Genomic DNA, 20,988 nt, shown 5'->3' with positions numbered 1-20,988 from the left:
ACTAAAGTGAAATTTATTGCATAAAAAATGAAAAGTAAAAGAAAAGTTAAGATTAAAAGACCATAGTGTTGCCTAAGGAAGAGATGTGAGTTCCCATAAGCATTCATGATGGCACATGCAAGGTGCATTTTCCCGTCATCTGATGGATTACAGGACGATGTTGAATGGATGCTGGGCGGTGCAGCTTGATCTGACGGCACTCTAGCGAGAACGGCCACATCGCTGGCTCTCTAGCAGTGGGAGGCAGAGTGGGGCACACTCTAGAATTAACACAGAGCTGAAGCTGACCCCCTGTTACTGAACTAAGGTCCAGCTGCCCACTGGAAAGCCAGCACTCAAAAAGCAGGTGTTGGTAGAAAGAAAAGGTTGCTGGAGACTTCTGAGGAAACGTGGTCACTGGGGAAGGGAGTGGCAGGCCGCTTAATGGTATGGACCTAACAGAAGCAAAAGATAATAAGAAGAGGTGGCAGGAATACACAGAAGAACTGTACAAAAAAGATCTTCACAATCCATATCATCACAGTGGTGTGATCACTCACCTAGAGCCAGACATCCTGGAATGTGGAGTCAAGTGGACCTTAGGAAGCCCCACTACAAACAAAGCTGGTAGAGGTGATGGGATTCCAGCTGAGCTATTTCAAATCCTAAAAGATGATGCTGTGAAAGTGCTGCACTCAATATGCCAGCAAATTTGGAAAACTCAACAATGGCTGCAGGACTGGAAAAGGTCAGTTTTCATTCCAATCCCAAAGAAAGGCAATGCCAAAGAATGCTCAAACTACCACACAATTGCACTCATCTCACATGCTAGCAAAGTAATGCTCAAAATTCCCCAAATCTGGCTTCAACAATATGTGAACAGTGAACTCCCTGATGTTCAAGCTGGATTTGGAAAAAGCAGAAGAATCAGAGATCAAGTTTCCAACATCCACTGGATCATAGAAAAAGCTAGAGAATTCCAGAAAAACATCTACTCTGCTTTTTTGACTATGCCAAAGCCCTTGACTGTGTGGATCACAACAAACTGTGGGAAATTCTGAAAGAGATGGGAATACCAGACCTCCTGACCTCCTGAGAAATCTGTATGCAGGTCAGGAAGCAACAGTTGGAACCAGACGTGAAACAATGGACTGGTTCCAAATTGGAGAAGGAGTACATTGATGTTGTATATTGTCACCCTGCTTATTTAACTTCTACGGAGGGTACATCATGCTAAATGCTGGGCTGGATGAAGCACAAGCTGGATCAAGATCGCTGGGAGAAATATCAATAACCTCAGATGTGCAGATGACACCGCCTTAATGGCAGAAAGTGAAGAGGAACCAAAAAGCCTCTTAATGAAGGTGAAAGAGGAAAGTGAAAAAGCTTGCTTGTTTTAAGTGCAGTTAATCTTTATTTCCAGGGTTGGTTGTTTCCATTTCCCTGAGCCAAGATCTCAGAACTGTGTAAGACAGAACAGCTTACGTCATGGCTACAGTGTGCTCGTCATATTCTTAACTTCTTCCACCTACTGGGGGCCTCAGCATCTGCAAAACAGCTCTGACAACATGGCTAAGAATGTTATGTACAGCCCTGAGGAGGAACGGAGGTCCTTGCTCTTGTTTAATGACTAAAGTGTTATTATTTTGTTCTATGGGACTGCTTTTCTTTGTGTCTGCATTTTTGAACTTCTCTGATTAAATGTATGCTTTGGCTAAAGTTTTTCTGAAGACAGAAGGCAGACAGGAGACACCTGTGTTGGGGGGAGATGGGCGGCCATTTCTATTCTAGGAAGACCCCGTGGGATCCTGCTCCATTTCACTGGCAATGGCTGTCCGAGGGTGTTGGGAGGCTGAAGACGGAAAACCATAAACGCAGGGACTTGCGTTCATCGTTCATGCATCTATTTTCATCTGGGGAATCATCACTCTGCAGTGTCGTGTTGGTGTGTGCCTTCCGCCGACGTGGATCAGCCACAGGTGTGCACATGTCCCCGCCCTCTGAGCCTCGCCCCCGCCCTCTGGGCAGTCGCCGAGCCGGGCTGAGCTCCCTGCGCTTCAGCGGCCGCGCACTCGCGGTCTGTCTCACACACGGTGACGCGCATGTCTCCGACCTCCTCGGTGCATCCCGCCCTCTCCTCCCGCACTGCGCCCACAAGCGCGGTCCCTGCACCTGCATCTCCATTCCTCCCCTGCAGACCCTTCATCAGAACCGTTTTTCTAGACTCCATATATATGCATTGATATACAGTATTTGCTTTCCTCTTTCTGACTTACGTCACTCTGTATAACAGGCTCTGGTTCATCCACCTCACTAGAACTGACTCAAATTCCTTTCTTCTGTGGCTGAGTAATATTCCGTTGTGTGTGTATGTATGTGTATATATATATATCTCACATCTCCTTCATCTGTTCAGCTGTTGATGGACGTCTCGGCTGCCCCCGTGTCCTGGCTCCTGTAGACAGCGCTCCCAGGAACGTTGGGGCACACGTGCCTTTCTCAGCACTCATTTCTTGGGGGGTAGGCGTGGTCCTTGGGTTGCTTGATCATACAGGAGTTCTGGTCTTAGCCTTCTAAGGCATCTCCACTCTGCTCTCCAGAGTGGCTGTGGCAACTTATTTTCCCATCAACTGTGCAAGAGGGTCCCCTTTTCTCCGCACCCTCTCCAGCATTTATTGTTTGTAGTTTTTTTTTTTTTTTTATGATGCCATTTGACCAGGGCAAGGTGATATGGGGAGCCACCTCTTGATCCTGGGTCAGAAGTCCTTTCAGGTGTTCAGACTGGTGTCAGCTGAGCAGGGGACAAAGTGGTGTGGCAGATACACGGGGCCCAGGGTGAGAACAAGGACAGTATCCCGAAGCCAAACCCCTCAGTTAGCTGTTGATCACCCTGAGTCTCTGGGCAAACCTGTGGTCTGGGGGCCCAGCTGGGCACAGGAATAGAGTGGCGCTGTCCAGGCCTGTGGGGGAAAAGCCCACGGACGCCAAAGAGAGCGAGTGAAGGCTAGGTCAGTTCAGAATTTAGAAGCGAAAGAAGAAAGCAGAGGCAAGATCCGCCGGCAGCCTGAGAGTTCTGTCAGTGTTCTCCAGGTCAGCGGTGGCAGAGCACCCGGGGTGTCCTGACGTCATCATATTTTTAGGGTTTTGTCCTTTGCCAACAAAGGTCCATCTAGTCAAGACTATGGTTTTTCCAGTGGTCATGTATGGATGTGAGAGTTGGACTATGAAGAAAGCTGAGCACCAAAGAATTGATGCTTTTGAATTGTGGTGTAAGGAAGACTCTTGAGAGTCCCTTGGACTGCAAAGAGATCCAACCAGTCCATCCTAAAGGAAATCAGTCCCAGGTGCTCATTAGAAGGACTGATGCTGAAGTTGAAACTCCAATACTCTGGCCACCTGAAGCGAAGAGCTGACTTATCGGAAAAGCCCCTGATGCTGGGTAAGATTGAAGGCAGGAGGAGAAAGGGACGACAGAGGATGAGATGGTTGGATGGCATCACCAACTCAAAGGACATGAGTTTGAGCAAGCTCCAGGAGTTGGTGATGACCAGGGAGGCCTAGTGTGCTGCAGTCCATGGGGTTGCAAAGAGTGGGATATGACTGAGCGACTGAACTGAACCTCCCTTGAGAGGGCAGGGTTGACGCTAGCCACGATGAAGCTCCACTGGGATGTGACGAGCTTAGAATCTGCAAGTCAAGGAGCAAGACTGCACATCTTTCAGTGTTCACCTTTGTCTGGGCTGGGCCAGTTAGCTGAGGGCGTACAGGAGCTCAGAGTGCCCATGAGCTGAGACAGAGTCATGGTGCCCTGTGAGCAGGTTCATGAGGATACAGAAGGGCACGTGCTGTGGAGAATGAGGAGCCAGGTGCTCTGAAGGAAATCCCTGCCCTTGGGGGGATGCTGACACTCTTGCAAAGGCAATGGTCATTTTCTGGATTGTGAGGGCTGAGCTGGGTCTGGGAGGGGACGTGCTTTCCAACAGAAGGAAATGCACCCTTCCATGGGGTTGACACTGATTTCATGATATTTCTTTGGCAGCTGTGATTCATATAACCTCCAGTTTTATGTCTCAGACTTTCTTTAAAAAAAAATTTTTGATTTCCATTTAACATCTTGATGCTCCTGTTAAAATTTAATCTTCAAAAAGTAAGATCATGATTGTCAGGTAGATATAGAATAAACATGTGGATTCTTTTATTTCATTTAATTCATTTGTTAGTGACACAAAAAGTAAGATGTTATGACTAATTTGGAGAGCCCTTGCCAAGTCAGTATATAACCATTTAACAAATTTTAGCTTAAGATAATTAAGTTGTTTGTTTAAAGTTATAGGTAAGGGTCCATAAGGCCATACATTTTGGAGTTATCTGTTTCAGAGGGAAAAATAGTTGCACTGCTATCAAAGAAAAATAATGAACGCACAATTTGAAGGGCAGGAATAGAGACGCAAACGTAGAGGAGAGACTTACGGATGACGCAGAGGTGGAGAAGGAGAGGGCGGGATGGATTGAGAGAGGAGCGTTTCTGTATCTGTACCACCACGTGTAAACAGACAGCTGGTGAGAAATTGACGTGTAACTCAGGGAGCTCAGCTTGGTGCTCTGTGCTGGCCTGAGGGGATGGAGGGTACACACACACACACACACACACACACACACACACACACACGGCTGACTCATGTTGTACAGCAGAAAGTCACACAACATTGTAAAGCAATTATATTCCAATTAGAATAATTAACAAAAATAATGTGTAACAAGTCAACACGTAACTGTACCAAATTTGATACTTTTAACCAATAGTAAATAAGGCACTGAACTGAGTATATTCCTTGAGACGATTCTTGAGTGGTCTTTGCCCCTGAAGGGCATTGGAATGACAGACCACCGCCTTCGTACCGTGTGTCCGTGTTTTTGATGATTTTCCCGATGCTGTGTACTCCTATCATTTATTTTCCTTACTTTATGTCTTATCCTCCAGCTTCCATGGGGTTTAGATTCCCCAGGCAAATCTGTGATTCTATCAGCTCTTCTTAGGGTGAGAAGTGTGCTCTGGTTTGAAATTGAGAAAGATTGCCTGATGCTGACAAGTTAGAGTGTGTGAATAGATGCAACCTTGGATAAAATTTAGCCTCTACGTGATGAGCGAAAGCCCTGCTGCTGTCTGTGAATATTCACCTGTACAACAGTAATCACAGCCTGGCCTAAACATGCAGAGTAGCAGCTTGTGAAATTGTTATTTTTGTTTGTCTGCTTTTTTGCCTTTGCCTTTACAAAAGCAATATAATCAAGACAGATTTAGTTATTTTTGTGTTTTTCATTAAGATACTGGACCATTCTGGGACTCTGAGGGGGGACACTATCTTTGATGATCAAGGTCCTTTGTAAATCCAAAATTTCCTAATGTCATAATTTGTAAAATGTATGGTTATTTCCACAAAAGACAAAGATGGGTTCAACTTGTTCCAATGAAAGATATTTTAATCTAGTATAGATCTTTCTTTGAAATATTAATTAGATGAAACATAACTCCATTTCCTTTATATTTTCCCCTTCTTAATAGTTCTTTTTCTTCCTAATGTTTTCCTAAAAATTCCAACTTCTAGAACATTCCTTCTATCAAATCCAGTCTACTAGAAAGAAGCTAGTATCCTTTCAGTGTCTGCTTTGTGTCTTACTGAGATAGCCAAAATTTTTTCTCGTTGTCCCATTAGCACCATAACTTTCTCCAAATCTAGAATAGCCAAAGAAAAGAAGGTATTGAAGGGGGCGACAGAAGATGAGATGGTTGGGTGGCATCACTGACCCAATGAGCGTGAGTTTGAGCAAATTCCGGGAGATAGTGAAGGAAAGGGAAGCCTGGTGTGCCGCAGTCCGTGGGGTCACAAAGAGTTGGACGCGACCTGGCGACTGAACAACAGGAACAAAGGCAGTAATGAAGAGAGAAAATTTTCAGTTTATAAGGATAGAGCTTTAAATTCTCAAGCTGAGTTATGTGGCTTTATGTCATGGGGCATTATCTGGGCTAACCCCTTCATTACAGAAGCAAAATTAGAGATAGCGCCAGAGAAATGATAGTACTTTGCCAAGGTCACACAATCAAGGTGGTGTCTAGGACTACATGTTGCCTCTTAGTACATACAGTATTACATGTTACATAGTTAGGAAATTAACCTTCATAAGGAATACTTCTTAGATATATTTTCAATGTGTGTGTGTGTGAGTGTGTGTGTGTGTGTGTGTGTGTGTGTGTGTGCGTGCATGTGCGCACGCTTAGTTGTATCAAACCCTGGACTCTAACCCGCCAGGCTCCTCTGCCCATGGAATTTTCCAGGCCAGAATACTGGAGTGGGTTGCCATTCCTCTTCCTGGGGGTCTTTCCACCCCAGAGATCCAACTCACGTCTCTTGCGTCTCCTGTATTGGCAGATGGATTCATTACCACCTAGCCACCTAGGAAGCTCTATATTTGCAAAAATCGCAGAGAAATGTGCCACATTTTGTTTTCTTGAAATAACAAGAAGACATTCTATTCCTAGTTAATATGCATGTACAGGGATATAAATTTTAGAAACCATCGAGTATGCTAACACACTCTGATTGGGCTGATAAAGGAAAAAGCAAATTCCAAAGGCTCATGTTGAGAGTAAGATGACGTTCCCAATAGAGCTTCAACTGCCATCCCAATTTCTGACCAGGAGGTCCTTCTGCTCGTGACGGCACAGGTCTTGATTGCTACCTGCAATCTGTATCTGTGTGCACCCAGAGCTGACTCCGTGGCCTTCATTCCTTTTGCCAGAGAGGCATGTTCATGGGCAGCATGACAGCTGTCATTTTTTAAAATCAACTTTATTGAGGTATGATTTCCATACAATGAAACATACTCATTTAAAATGTATGGTTCAATGAATTTTGAGAATATTTACAACCAAATAACCACAACCACAATCAAAATACAGAAAGATTCCATCAACCCATGAAGTTCTGGGACAGCTATCAGTTTTGATTTTCACAGAATGCCTACTTAGACGCTTGGCCTATTGCCTGCCTGAGATGGTGCTGGTAAGCCAGCCTTGCAGACTCCGAGGATCTTTTTAAAATAGAGCACAGCTGTGAATGTGTTACAATAGACAGTGGGTCCTATTTTAAATGACTAAATCACTGCATCGGATATTGTACTTGGCCCCTGGCAGTGGTTCTTATTTGAAGTGAGCCTCCTCACACAGACATATCTAATTCTGTGATGCTGTTTTTGAAAGAGGAAGAAATGCCTTTCCAAATCCGTCTAACAGTCAATGTCTGCCCAAAGGCTGAAGAGCCTGTGCACGTCGCTAGTTATTAAAATGGATCATCCCTTTTTAGAAGATGACGATGGTCTGGCTTATCAGATGGTCTCAAGACCTCGTGTCACGGTGTGACAGCTGCCATCATTTTTTTAGGTGTGGGCTTGCAAAGCTAGCTCAGCGAGGTGGTTTTTGGACTTAAAAATCACCATGCTAGAAACTCAGTTACTGTTCCACTAGGCCAGTGATGAACTTTGAATCATGGTCTTAAAAACTAAAGAAACAACTTGTATCGATGAAGCTAAATTAAAGGACAAAGACCATTATAATTCTATAAAAAATAAAGAAAGCAGCTAATTATTCCTATTCAATAACCATATCACAAATCTTTTTTTAATGTCATTTTCATTCAGATACTATCGCCTTGCTTTCTAGAAAATAAAACTAAAATGTTAAAAATAAATACATATAGCAACCCAAGGAAAAATAAATTTCAGTGGTATCCTTTGGTTGATTATTGAATAAGCTCCACTAATTCCTGCTTGAAAACTCCATTTAATTCCACTTCCTTTCATTTTGTTTTCATTATAAATGACTTTATCCTCTAAAATGAGGAAAGAACAGAACAAAAAGTCAGATAATGGGATCTATTCCCATCAGATTAAAAGTCATTTCTTGTTGAGTGATCAAAAGTGTGAAGACTTTATGATTGTTGTGACCTGTGCACAAAATTGTGTAGCCTTAAAGGTTTTGCACGGAATTTAAAATGAATGTGTGATGAATTAAGTTTTAAAGGCAAGTGGATAGCATGCCCCTCTACAGATATCTGGCATGGGGAAAAGTAGCTCTGAGTCTGCTTGTACAGGTCCGGCATTGGGTTTAACTTGGACATCCTTCCATTGAAAGGTGAGACTTGAAGTTTAGAATAAAGCCTGTTAGCCAGTGGAGTGGGACACACATTGCCTAGGACAGATACCTCTGGACACCCTGCCATTCTCGGAAGCTGACCACGGTGTGATGAGCTACACCTGGAACTTTTAACACCAGACTGTAGGCTCATCAGGGCCTTCCGTCCTTTTGCAAAGGCCTTTCATCTGTGACCAAAGTCTTCCTACGGTCGTTTCTACCCTAAAAATAACCTGCTGCTCTGGGCCTTTCTCTACTAACCTGTGTCCTAACGGTTTTCACTCTCACCACGTCCTACAAAGCTGTTACATAGTTTAATACACTGGGTGCGCACACAGGCTTTGCCACTAAATAGTTAGGGAACAAAACCGTAACTCTACCAGTCATTGGAAAAGACCCTGATGCTGGAGGGACTGGGGGCAGGAGGAGAAGGGGACGACAGAGGATGAGATGGCTGGATGGCATCACTGACTGGACGGACGTGAGTCTGAGTGAACTGGATGATGGACAGGGAGGCCTGGCGTGCTGCGGTTCATGGGGTTGCAAGGAGTTGGACAGGACTGAACTGACTGGCTGACTGACTGACTAGTCAGCAGGGTACCTACCCGTTCTAGACCATCCCATCACGCAAGCATCCCTTGGACTGCCTTACCCATCACTTCCCTCATCTGCGAGATGGAGACAATGGCGTGCCTTGAACTAAACGGCCTAGTGTCCGGGGCACACAAAAGGCAAGCCAGCCGTCGGTGTCAGTCTGTAATTACCTTACGTGTGCGGTTAGCGCATCACCACGTAGTGTGTATATCGCCATCTATTTAGTGTACTTTTTAAAAGTTAAAGTTATTTTTAATTTTTTAAAAATTAACTGATTTTGAAAATCGTGGCCGCCTGGGTCCTCGTCACTGCCTGCGCTTCCTCTGGTTGCAGCGGATGGGGGTGCTCTCTGTCGCAGGGCACAGGCTTCCCATCGCCGCGGTCTCTCTTACTGTGGAGCGCAGGTCCTGGGTGCAGAGCTTCCGTAGCTGCCACACGCAGGCTCAGTGGGCCCACGGCATGGGCGATCTCCCTGGGCCAGGGATCGAACCCATGTCCCCGGCATTGGCAGGCGGGTTCTAGGTTTAACCACTAGACCACCAGGGAAGTACTTAGTGTTCTCTGTTTGAGTGAATATTAAGGACGGTTGTGAGTATTCAGATGTGATTATCATTTCCTGTCTGTGTGCTTACTGCAGGGAGACAGTGAAATTACACTGGGGATTTTTTTCATTTACAAGATCTAATGCAAAGTCTTCACTGGCAGCTTTTTAGATCTGCAGTATTGACTGTTTCATCTATTTCTTTTACGGTTTAAAAGGGTTTTCTTATTCACTGTTAACTTCAGAGAGTGTGTTTTTCTGATAGCTATTGGATGCTTGCTGGAATTCAAGAAATAACACTGACCTTTTTCAAAGAAAGAAATATTTTAGTAAAAAAAAAAAAACATTTAAATTCCCACCTTTCACTCTCTTCCAAACTTTAGAGAGTAAACCATTGATGAATTGAATAATGAAGATTGTAATTTAAACCAGAGTTTAGGGTTTGGCGATGAGGGTGAAAATTAAGAGCCAAATTAAGGTGGATAGTGTCTTCACACAGGGGCCTTAATTTCTAACAAAGTGCCAAATCCCCCTTTCAAAGATGGTCATCAGTAGAGAATTTGTTTCTCCCTCTGGACTTTTTCCCCCTATTTCTTTTCTCCTATTAAAAAAAATAAAATTAAAAGTTATTTTAAAAAACAAAATAGGAGAAAGTGGTTTCTGTGCAGGCTTTGAAATCATGCCCACGTGGTTGTGGGAGTTCTGTGACCCTGAGCATATCCTCCTGCCTTTATCATCTAGAAATGGAGTAGATAACAGGATTATACTGAGAACTGAATGGGATAATGCAGGCAATTTGCTTAGCACAGCACTTGCTACTCAATAAATGTTAGTCATTAATGGTATGAAGTTTATCATCACCATCCAAGGGCAATGCCAAAATCATAGTAGAAAGAGGAGAGAGAAAGACGGTAATGGAGAAGGACACGGCAGTCCGCTCCAGTATTCTTGCCTGGAGAATTCCATGGTCAGAGGAGACTGGAGTAGTAGGAAGGCTTTGATGCCAGACAAGGGTGCGCTGGTCAGTTCATCTCCCTGGACACTAGTGTCTTCTGTAAAATGGAGATATGATGCTTTCCTGAGATGGTTGTGGTATGCCCTGAATTCGATGATATCCATAGTCACAGAAATTTAGTAATCACCAGCCCATATCACTGTTCAAAACAATGATTACAGACATTTTACCAGGCCTACCTAGTGAACAAATGGGTTTCTTTTCTTTTTACATGTCTGTATTGTCAGCCAAAAAATTAATCAGCTGACCTAAAAAAGGAATAGAAAATGTCATTCGAGCCAAACTGAAGAACATAAACCAAAAAGAGCAAGCATCTCTGAGAGCTCTGAGAGCTGCTCACCCTCAGAAGCCAGGGCACGGTTCCATAAGCTTTCTGAGACAGAGGGCTGTACCTTAAATGACGCATTATTGACAGCTTGCACAACCCAGATCTAAGTGTCATCGTGGCCCCTTAAAAGATCAAGAAAGAATATTATTTTTAAGGAGTCATCTTGCTGATGCTAGGAAAATGTTGCTTTTTATGGTTAAGCGAGTGTTTCTGCCGTGGGGAGGTTTGATCCATGTACAGTGCAGATGGACCACACACAGCAGGGAAAAAGAGGGGGTCAAAGGGCAGAGACACAATCTTCTGTTCAGTTTTTTCTGGTCTTGCGATGAAATGTGAATTTTTTTTCACACCATGTATGTATGGAAATATACCAAGCACAATGACCTGAGCCTAATACCACTGTTTTCATTTTTTCAGTTTACCTTTGGCTTTTAGTTCCATAGTACAGTTCATCTCGAGTGACTTTGGTTCTCAGTTTTCCATCTACTGTTTCGTGATTTTTCCTTTTCACCTGAATGAGCACTTCTGAAGTATGCTTATGACCTCCTTTCCTGACGTAATTAAATTAATGTTTTTCTAATATCTCTTCCTTTTCCTTTCAGTGTGTTAATGAACGAAGGTAGATTATCATCACCGTCAACATCATCATAATGAAATAGCTAAATATTCTTCCATGAACCTAATGGCCATCTCATTTTATTTCCTGTTTGGTTTTTTCACGCAATTGGATCTGTCTTCTGATCCTGTCTTCCTTCTACAGTGAAATCTGTCAAATAGTGTCAGTCGCGTGTCCAGCATCGTCCCCTGATCACCAACATCAGGGGTTTCCTTTTTGTCAAAACATAGAGAGTATACCTCTTGGTCCTTTCAACTGGCATTCCTCTGTTAGTTAGGTTGAACATGCTCCCATTAGCAATGTGCATTTCTTGGTGTGGAAACAGTCCATTTAGACCCTTTGTGCAGTTTTCACACGTTGTATCTGACTAGAGGGCCGTGATGAGAACCTTACCAGCTGTCCAACACGTGGAGTTCCACTGTTTCACCTGGTGTTAAGGCTGTGACGTTCACTTAGAAGAACTTCAAGTGTTCTGTTTTTTCTTTAATATGGTTCAAATTTTACGATATTTTGAACACAACCTTCCACTGTTTTGATTTTCTATTACACAGTACCAGTAACACGGGCGTGGTGGTGGGGGGAGGGATGAGTCATTTCAATGGGAAACTTGGTTAAAGCAATATGCCTTTAGTTAATTGCCTGTTTTGCCAATGAGAAAGCAGCAGTAACCCAGCGAGGTTAAGCTAGTTGCCCAGTGTCACAACCTCATGAATGCTCACTCCAGTCTCCTGGAGCGTAATCTGACACAGTGGTTCTCAACGTGCGGTGAATGGGCCAGAAGCTAAACATCGCCGGGAAACCTGATAGAAAGGCAAAGGTCTGAGTCTCGACCCCAGAACTCCTGAATCACCATCTCTGGAAATGGGAACCAGCAATCTGGGTTTAACAAGCCCTCCAGATAACTCTGCCATTTTCTCAAGTTTGAGAACCACCTGAGAGCCACTGTCTTATAGATTCTTTTTCCTTGTGGGAGAGACTATTGATTTATTGCTAATAGAACCTTCATTTTGTTCACATAACAAAAGGCAAACCAACCAGGGAAGGTGACTGAAACCCTGGGCAGGGTTTCTCAGCTTTATCACTACTGATGCTCTGGGCCAGGTAGTTCTGGGTTGTGACTGACTGCCCTGTGCATTGTAGGGCTCACACCTGCCCTCTGCTCCTAGACTCTAGTAACACCCCCTCCCAGCCCCGCTCCTCCAAGCTGTGACGGCCAGAAATGTCCCCAGGTAGTGGCTGTTATCAGCTGGGGGCCCGCCCCCTTGTCCTGGTGGGATCACTGGGGGGACTCACTAGAGGAAGAGTCATATCTGTTCTAATCAGAGCATCCTCATCCTCTCTTGATTGTCTGTGTTGGCATTGGAGCCACAGGACTTCCTCTGGTCAATGAGACCTGAGGCAATGTCTTTTGAGAGGCCCTCAGCGAGGCTTAAAACTGGAGATTCACAGTTGGGTTTCCTTTGTGCCCCCTCTTTGGACCTCAGCTTTTGCATCGGAGATGCTTGGAGTTGTGGCCGCCCCACAACTGTAAGGGAATTGACTGAAAGATCAGAGGAAACTTGTCCTAACTGAGCTGTTACATCAGTCAGCCTGGACAACAGCCACCGTTAGGACTGCTGTTATTTGATAAAGTCCCCTCTCCTTTTTGCAGTCGTTAGTTCGTGTTACTTGGCGCTAAAACATTGAAACTGATGTATGCTCGACAACTGGAGATACTGCTATTACAAATTTTGAACTACGTGGAAAAGAGAGTCTGGAAGTAGTTTATGCATGAACAACATTTTCTTCTGTGTTTATGGATGAAGTTTGTCTTCCAATAGCAATGAAAATGAAACTCTCCAGAAATTACATTCAACTATCTACATTAGGAAAATTCCATTACAGTGAGCTATGTGAGTAGAGTAGTGCCGTTAGGCTAGATCTCGGGGTGGGGCGGGGGGTGGGGTGGGGGGGTGGGGGGGCGGAGTTATTAGTGGATGCGTGCCCAGGTGTCTTTGCTGTTCAGTGATGATGAAAATTTTCTGTGTGATTGAACATCTTTGAAATGTAGTTTTTTCTCTTTATTGATCATTGTTCCTTTTTTTAGTTTTAAAATAATCGTCCTCAAAAGTAATACTTAAATACTAGAGGAACGGGAAGCTGTACATTTTGAGGCATATATTTCATAGTCTGACATTTCAATGAACTTAAATACAATTACTGATGCTTATGATTTAGTTATCTATATTGTAAAATGAAACTTTAGGTGGGTAAAAATGAGGAAAGAATTTTGACTGATACAAAGATAGAAGCTAGATGGTATAGCTTATTTAAAGCTAACAGACATTAGCAATGAAAACTAATAAATCCATTTGGGATTTGCATCAGAATTTAGCTCCCTGCTTTCCTACACACCCAGTGGCCAGATCTAGTTAAACTACCATGATGTCCATAGATGCAGGTGTTGCTGTTCAGTCACTAAGTCGTGTCTGACTCTTCTGTGACCCCATGGATTGTAGCCCGCCAGGCTCCTCTGTCCACGGTGTTTCCCAGGCAAGAATGCTGGAGTGGGTTGCCATTTCCTTCTCCTGGGGGTCTCCCTGACTAAGAGAGCCAGCCCGGAGACCAGGTTGGAATCCACTGCAGGTGCATTCTTTACCGTCTGAGCCACCGAGGAAGCCCACAGTTGAAGGTGTACACGCGCAATTCCAGGTCGAGAATCTCCGCTGGATATTCATTTCTCCTCAGTCACTATCCTATCTCAGTAACTGAAATCTAGGAAATAAGTTACAGGTTTAGCCATAACCAGCACACCCTGTATACAGTTGTAAGGGGAAGCGAGGTAGAAAAGGGTAATTAACTAGCGTATCTAAGGGAGAAGGCAATGGCAACCCACTCCAGTGTTCTTGCCTGGAGAATCCCAGGGACAGGGAGCCTGGTGGGCTGCCGTCTATGGGGTCGCACAGAGTTGGACACGACTGAAGTGACTTAGCAGCCGCAGCAGCACAACCTATATACAGTTGTAAGGGGAAGCGAGGTAGGAAATAATTAGCATATCTGAATGAATACGTGATGCAGTAAGGAGGGGGAATATTAGGAGAGTTGTCACAGCCCTGATTTCTGAAAATGAGGCCACAAATACTCAAAAGAGTTACTCTGGATCTCCTGAGTTCAGCATATAATTTTCTTTCCTAAACGTGCTAAAGCACTCTACTTTCGCTTGATAATGGAGGTCGGTCACCCAGGTAACGTGTTGGTCCCCCTTTGCCTGTTTTTTCAATAACATGAGTACTCTGAAATGGCCATATGGCCGAAGAGAACCACTGTTATATTCACTGGGCTAAGCACTCTTATTCCAGCATTTGAAAACCTCTAAACCAGCAACGCCTGAAGCGGCAGGCCTACTGGAGCCTCTGCATAATCAAAGCCTTGCGTTTCGTGGGCTCTGCGTGTGTCCTTGGACGGCCATCACAGCAGCTGTTTCATGACTACTGTTCATGAATTACCGTTGCTCCGTTCTCTGACAGCAACTGTTTCCTCCCTGCCTATCAACCCAACCACCAGGACACTAATCCCAGCTTCTTGTCTCCTTAAGATTCTGCTGCTTTCGATGACGTGTAATACTCTGTGTGATGGTCAACACTCTTGGTTGCAGACCACAGACTCACCTCTTGTCTAGGTTAAACACAACATTTTTAAGAATTCATTGGAGAAATAAAAGAAACAGACTCCAAGATGAGTGTCGAGAACATTTTCCTGTTTCAGGTCACTCACCCCCCGAACCCTCACCACGCTCAGCCGGGAACTTCGGTCCCCGTTGCAGCCTTGCCTTATTGACAGTCTCAGAAAACTACTGCTCATCCTCTGACTCTAAAACCACTCAATCTCTGCTCCAATCAGGGAGCTCCCAAAGGACAGCTGCTCCCGCAACTCTTGGTTCCAAAGACATGCTGTCTCTCCACATCTCAGTTTAAAAACAGAGTCTTCTGTGAATGACGTCTGGTTGTAGAACCTGACTCACATGTATGTGTCTTAGTGTTAGGGGAAGCTGTGAAAAGTAAACCTTTTTTCACTCTACTTTGGGAAGATGTCATGTACGCTGTGGGGACTATAAATTATGGAATTTGGGGGGCAGCCATGAGTGGGATAGATCAAAACCTCAGCACTTCCCACAGGCCAGCCACTGCCCTCTCCCACTTCACCAGGTGCTAGAATGCAGGCTTCCCAAGCTTCTCCCTTCCTGGTTTGCACCAACAGCCTTTCTAGTAGACGCACAGGGTCACAAAATTTATTTTATCGACAAGGCGACGTTACTTATTTCCCATGTTAAAGAGAGGAATCCCTCAATCGGCCCCCAACTTAATCTTAATATGGTCCAGATAAGCTATTTTGCTTGAGAATGCAATTGCCATTGATGATATTACATACATTTCCAGTGACTTAATTCTAGACATTCTGCAAGTTGGATATTAGTTTGAATATAATGGAAACCAGGCTTCTAGGAGATGTCACAGACACATTCTCCTCTCTCTGGCATAAGCTCAGACCCTAACATTCCTTGACTCCGTCTGCCCATTTCCATTCTGCAGCCTCTGGCATTCACGTCCCTCTTATCATTTGTTTGTTTGTTTTTGTCTAAAAATGACCGGGCTGAACTCCCTGAACTTGGTTCCGTCCCTGTTCCCGTTCGCTTCTCACACCACCACCACACTTCTCCTTCTTCACATGGAAGTATGCGCATCTCACGCCCTTTCTAAACACCCTTTGGTGTTCACCCATACCAGGAACACTCCAGCTACATCGTGGAAACCTGGTGTCCTTCACATTCTGACCCCCCATATTCCTGTAAATTCTGTTACACATTAGCAAGGGCATCTATAAGCAGTCAAATGGAAATACTTAAATTCCCCTATATTCTCAACTAATGTATGAGTCTGGGCCTTTGACTATACTTTTCCTTTTCCCTGGAACGTCCTGCCTTCCAAACAGTGCTACTGTTGAGAAGTCGTCCCCGGTCTTCCTGCCCAGGGTCCCACACCCACTCTCTGCCGTCTCCTCTCCACCCTGGGTTTCGTTAGGTGGCACTCGGCAGTGTTTACACACATCTGTGTCACCGCTTTAAACAGAGCTTCTAGGCTGAGAGGAGCTTCCCTGGTGGCTTGGTGGGTAAAGAACCCACCTGCTGATGCAGGGGACACAAGAGATGCGAGTTCGATCCCTGGGTCGGGAAGCTCCCCTGGAGGAGGGCATGGCAACCCTCTCCAGACTTCTTCCCTGGAGAATCCCATGGACAGAGGAGCCTGGAAGACTACAGTCCTTGGGGTCACAAAGAATCGGACACAACTGAGCCACTAAGCATGAAATTGGGAAATTGGGATTGATGCATACACCCTATTGGTACCATGTATAAAACGGATAATTAATGAGAACCCGCTGTATAGCACAGTCGGACACGCAAAGAGTCAGACACGACTGAGCGAATTCACTCACTCACTGTATAGCACAAGGAACCTAGCCAGCGCTCTGCGGTGACCAGACGGGAAAGAAATCCAAAAGAAGGAAAGTGTGTGTGTGTGCGCGCGCACGCGCGTGCGTGCATGTGGCTGACTCACTGTGCTGCACAGTAGAAGCTAACAACACAACATTGCAAAGTGACTACACTCCAGCACAATTAATTAAAATAATTAAGTAAATAAATGGAGTTCTGAGAGAGAGGTTGCCTCAGATACAGAATCTCCAGAGCTTGGTGTGGAGCCTAGCACATGTTTTAAGCTCTGTCATTTTTTTTAAACGAGTAAACAGATGAATAATTTATGGCTACATGCTCACCTGATACTTACCATTCCAAGATTTAGTCAGAGATTTTGAAACCATGGCTGATCGTCGCTTGTATTGGTATAGTGATTTAAAATGACCATTTCAAGAGATTTGTGGATGCTAAATTAGCCACTGGAGGGAGCCCATATACCATGGATTTAGAGAATTATTACCATTTACGAGCTACATTATTTAAAAATAATTATAAAAATAGACATTTACATTTAAAATAAAGTGATTTTGTCAGTTCTAAAGTAATAACTATTCTGTAATCCCAAAGGAAATCATAGAAGCTTCTGAGTTTGTTTTTACCACAACAAGCTATATTATAGAAAAGGGAGAGAACAGATGAGAAAGAAAGAGGACATCCACAAATCACGGGCGTCTGGGGCTCGGAACGTCGGTTCAGCTATTTTGTTTTCCATCCATGATAGCATAATCTTCCAACTTATTTATTTTAGAAGCATGTTTTCCAAGCCATGATATTAGACAAATAGAGCAATTAATTATGACATATTAGTTCTTAAGACAATATCAGTGATATTAGGAATGTTTCATTAATAAACTTAGTGGCCTGAATGTTTTCATTTTAATTGATTATTATGTGTATAAAGCTATTGTCTTTCCTTTTAAATTGTTCAAAGGGAAATATGTCAGAGATATTCTTGAGTAAGGCATTTTTAAGATATGATTTGATATATAAGAATATACAAGTTCAAAAATTTTAGAGATATTTAAGAAATGTGAAACACATGTCTTATTGTTTAGAAGCATACACACAAATGTTCTATCACTGGGTCTTTCAGAGCTAAGTCCACCAGAACTAAGTCTAGCAGAAAGCTTCAAATATATTAAAAAATTGCTTTTGTAAATTATCTAAGGCAGTGATTATCTTAAGATTGATCTACAGCCTGTACAATCAAAATAATTTTCCTTCTGGGTGATAAAATCAAAAAAGAAATTCAGTCTCAAATGATGTTCTTATTGAAAATCCACATAAAGGAGACACTGATGTTTGCCTTAATGCAGGTCCTAAAATTTATAGCCATGGCTTTGATAAAATGTAGAGTGTCTCTTCACTGATTCCGTAAGTTTTAGGCCTAAGAACCAGACTTCCAATTATTGTTAGCTCTCAGTGTCAGTTCTTTTTATAAAGCAACTTTCAACCTTTGGGACACTAGCAAGGCTTTCTCTCAAGGCGCATTATAATTTCAGATGGACTTCCCAAGATAACTAATTTGAATGAGCTCAGTGGAAAAACTTTCAAGGAGCTAAATTATCTGAGGACCCATTAAAACATTTACAGGGTTTTATATTTCACATAAATGCTAAGTTATTTTTCGTCTAGCCTTTTAAACTGTTATTCACAGAGATCATGACTCATTGGTGTGTATCTCAAGTGCCAGCTCCCGACGTGGTCCAGTGCAGTAAAATGGGTTGATGACTTGGGTACCATTTAAGAGGAGGTTGTCTTGCTGCCACGTGCGAGACACTTATTTTTTGTTGTTGTTGGTTGGTATTTTCACCAATGCTTCAAATTTTGTGCCATATATCCCTTGCCTCCTAAAATCTGCAGTTCACATTTGGAATCTTGATGATAAAGCAGATATGAATGAGATGTGAAGTCAATTGAATTTGCTCTGTCTCATGCTCAAGGTGGTTCTGAATCTACCGATATTTTTCCATTTCACCACTTGGAATTATCACTGTCATTTCAGATGAGGAATTTGAGGCTCCAGAGGTTACTGAGTCAGTGTCAAACGGGATGTTTGAGCCAGCTGCAGCTGGTGTGCCTCTCGGTTCCGTGCTCGGCTCCACCCCGGTGTTTCCCAGAGTTTTGTCATTGGAAGCTCTTCTAAAAAGCACACTTCGCAGTAGACCAGATGTAGATACACACCATCAAGACGTTTCCCAAAGTCCTTATCTTTACAACACAGGACCGACTCTGCTCTTCTGCATTCTATTCTAATCTAGTTCGCTTTGTAAGACATGAAACACCAAACTGATTTACCGATCCACAAATTGGTCTCAACCAGTGGCTAGAAAAACACTGATTTTCATGTCTGGACTTTTCTGTCTGTGCAAATAGCTAGTTTTTGGAAATTAACCTCAGAGGGTCATGGATGCAATGAGGTAAAAGGACTGAAAGTTGGTGGAGAGAGTCAGTGTCTTTTCAATTATATTTAAATTCCATTAAAACCCTGTGTTTAGCTCCTTTGAATATAAATAGCACTTGTCAGGGAAGAAAACCACCACAGCTTAATCTTGATGCTTATTCAAGTGTATTTTTGAAAGAAGTCAATGCTTATAGTCCCAACAGTTTTACCAGAGTAAATCAGTAAGTATAACAGTAGTTTTAAATCTAATGACAGCAAAGCACAAACGAGTCAGCACTGAGTGAAGGGTAAGAGTGCATGCTGATAATGGTGTTTCTGAGTTGCTACATCCTCAGAGAGTCCGTGAGGAATTTATCTGGGCAACCCTGAGGCAGTCAATCACTGTTGTTTTTCCCATGAGGTTTCCATGCCGAACCAGCATATCCCTGACACCGTAGGTTTTCAAGGCTGTAGACTGCAGGGTCTGAGAAATTTGGGCAACCATCTCTCTCCCTCTCTAAAAACTTAGCTTCTTCCATTTTCAAAGTGTTAAGATAAAGGGGCATCCTAGGTGCTTTCCACTGTTTTTAGCCATGCTTTCATTTAGACTGACTCCTACCCCGTGAAACAGGCATTGGCACTTCATTCTTTAAAGTTTGTGTTTAGTTTTGACTTCTCTGGGTCTTTCTGCTGCACGTGCGTCCTCTTGGTTGTGGCGAGCGGGGGCTCCTCTCTCGTTGTGGGGCGCGGGTTTCTCCGCAGGGTGCCTCCTTCTGCTGCAGAGCGCAGGCTCTGGGTGCACAGCGTTTAGTGGTTGAGGCCCACGGCTTGGTGGCCCCGTGGCATGTGGAATCTTCATGGATCAGGGTTCGAACCCATGTCCCCTGCATTAGCAGGCAGATTCTTAACCACTGGAACACCAGGAGTATCAGTACTTATTTTTTGAAGTAAATTGCAGTCACTCTTGAAGTGAGTAATACTGTATATATTGCAGTTGAATTAAAATAGATATTTTACCTGCCCGTATGGAAACCAAAATCTTTGTTGCCATTGATAGTATTCTTTTGATTCAATATGTTAAGATCAGCTTAGAGCTCTATTTCCACTGTTAAGCCCACAGACTGGCCCTTTGCTAAATCACATCAATGGCAGATAATCCTTCTATGGGGATTACTGAATTCGGGAAATTAGTATAGATTTAAAGTTAACAGAAACTTACTCTGTCTTTAGAATTTTACACGTGTACCACTTCTTAATACTGATAATAGAATATCACCTCGTTGCAATATGTAACTCAGATAATTAGGAAATTACAAGGCCTCTCATCTTGATTTCAAACTTGATTGAGCCACTTAGGCAGAACATTAGCTGGATACTCGCTATTGCTCTGAAGTCACAGCGTTCACTTCCTCAGCGAGCATTTATGTTTCCTGTGTGCTGGATTCTGTTCTAAGCACTAGATACATACAACTGAAACAGAGAAAACCCGTGCTTGCCTCGCTTACCTTCTTGTTAAAAAGAAAGATGATAAACAGCCACATAAGACAGTGTCCAGTTGGGATAAGGACTTTCGGGAAAAAACAGACAGGGTGATGGGGTTGAAACGTGAAAGTAGGGGGGAAGCATTTTAATCAGGTTGGTGGGGGAGACTCCTCTGAGGAAAGGCTGTTTGAACAGTTCACCCCCTTTTCTTGTATTTGTGCTTCAAGATGTACAGACGGACTCTTCTTTTCCTTGCCCACCTCTGTCTCCACGTCACTGCCCTGTGCTTTCGGGCAGCAGAGTTGGAACGGCATGCACCCAGGCCTTCCCCTCACACATCCCTACTTGCGGAT

The 20,988-nt window shown here is 43.6% G+C and overlaps 1 protein-coding gene across 1 annotated transcript in view; it reads left to right on the top strand.

Annotated features, from left to right (window-relative positions):
• Positions 1-20,988, top strand: part of ZNF385D (zinc finger protein 385D) — a 757,956-nt gene that overhangs the window by 205,071 nt on the left and 531,897 nt on the right. The window lies entirely within an intron of this gene.

This window comes from Capricornis sumatraensis, chromosome 4, assembly GCF_032405125.1.
Source record: "Capricornis sumatraensis isolate serow.1 chromosome 4, serow.2, whole genome shotgun sequence".
Classification (NCBI taxonomy): Eukaryota; Metazoa; Chordata; class Mammalia; order Artiodactyla; family Bovidae; genus Capricornis; species Capricornis sumatraensis.
The sequence above is the reverse complement of the archived record's forward strand: the minus strand, read 5'-3'. Positions and strand labels throughout refer to the sequence as shown.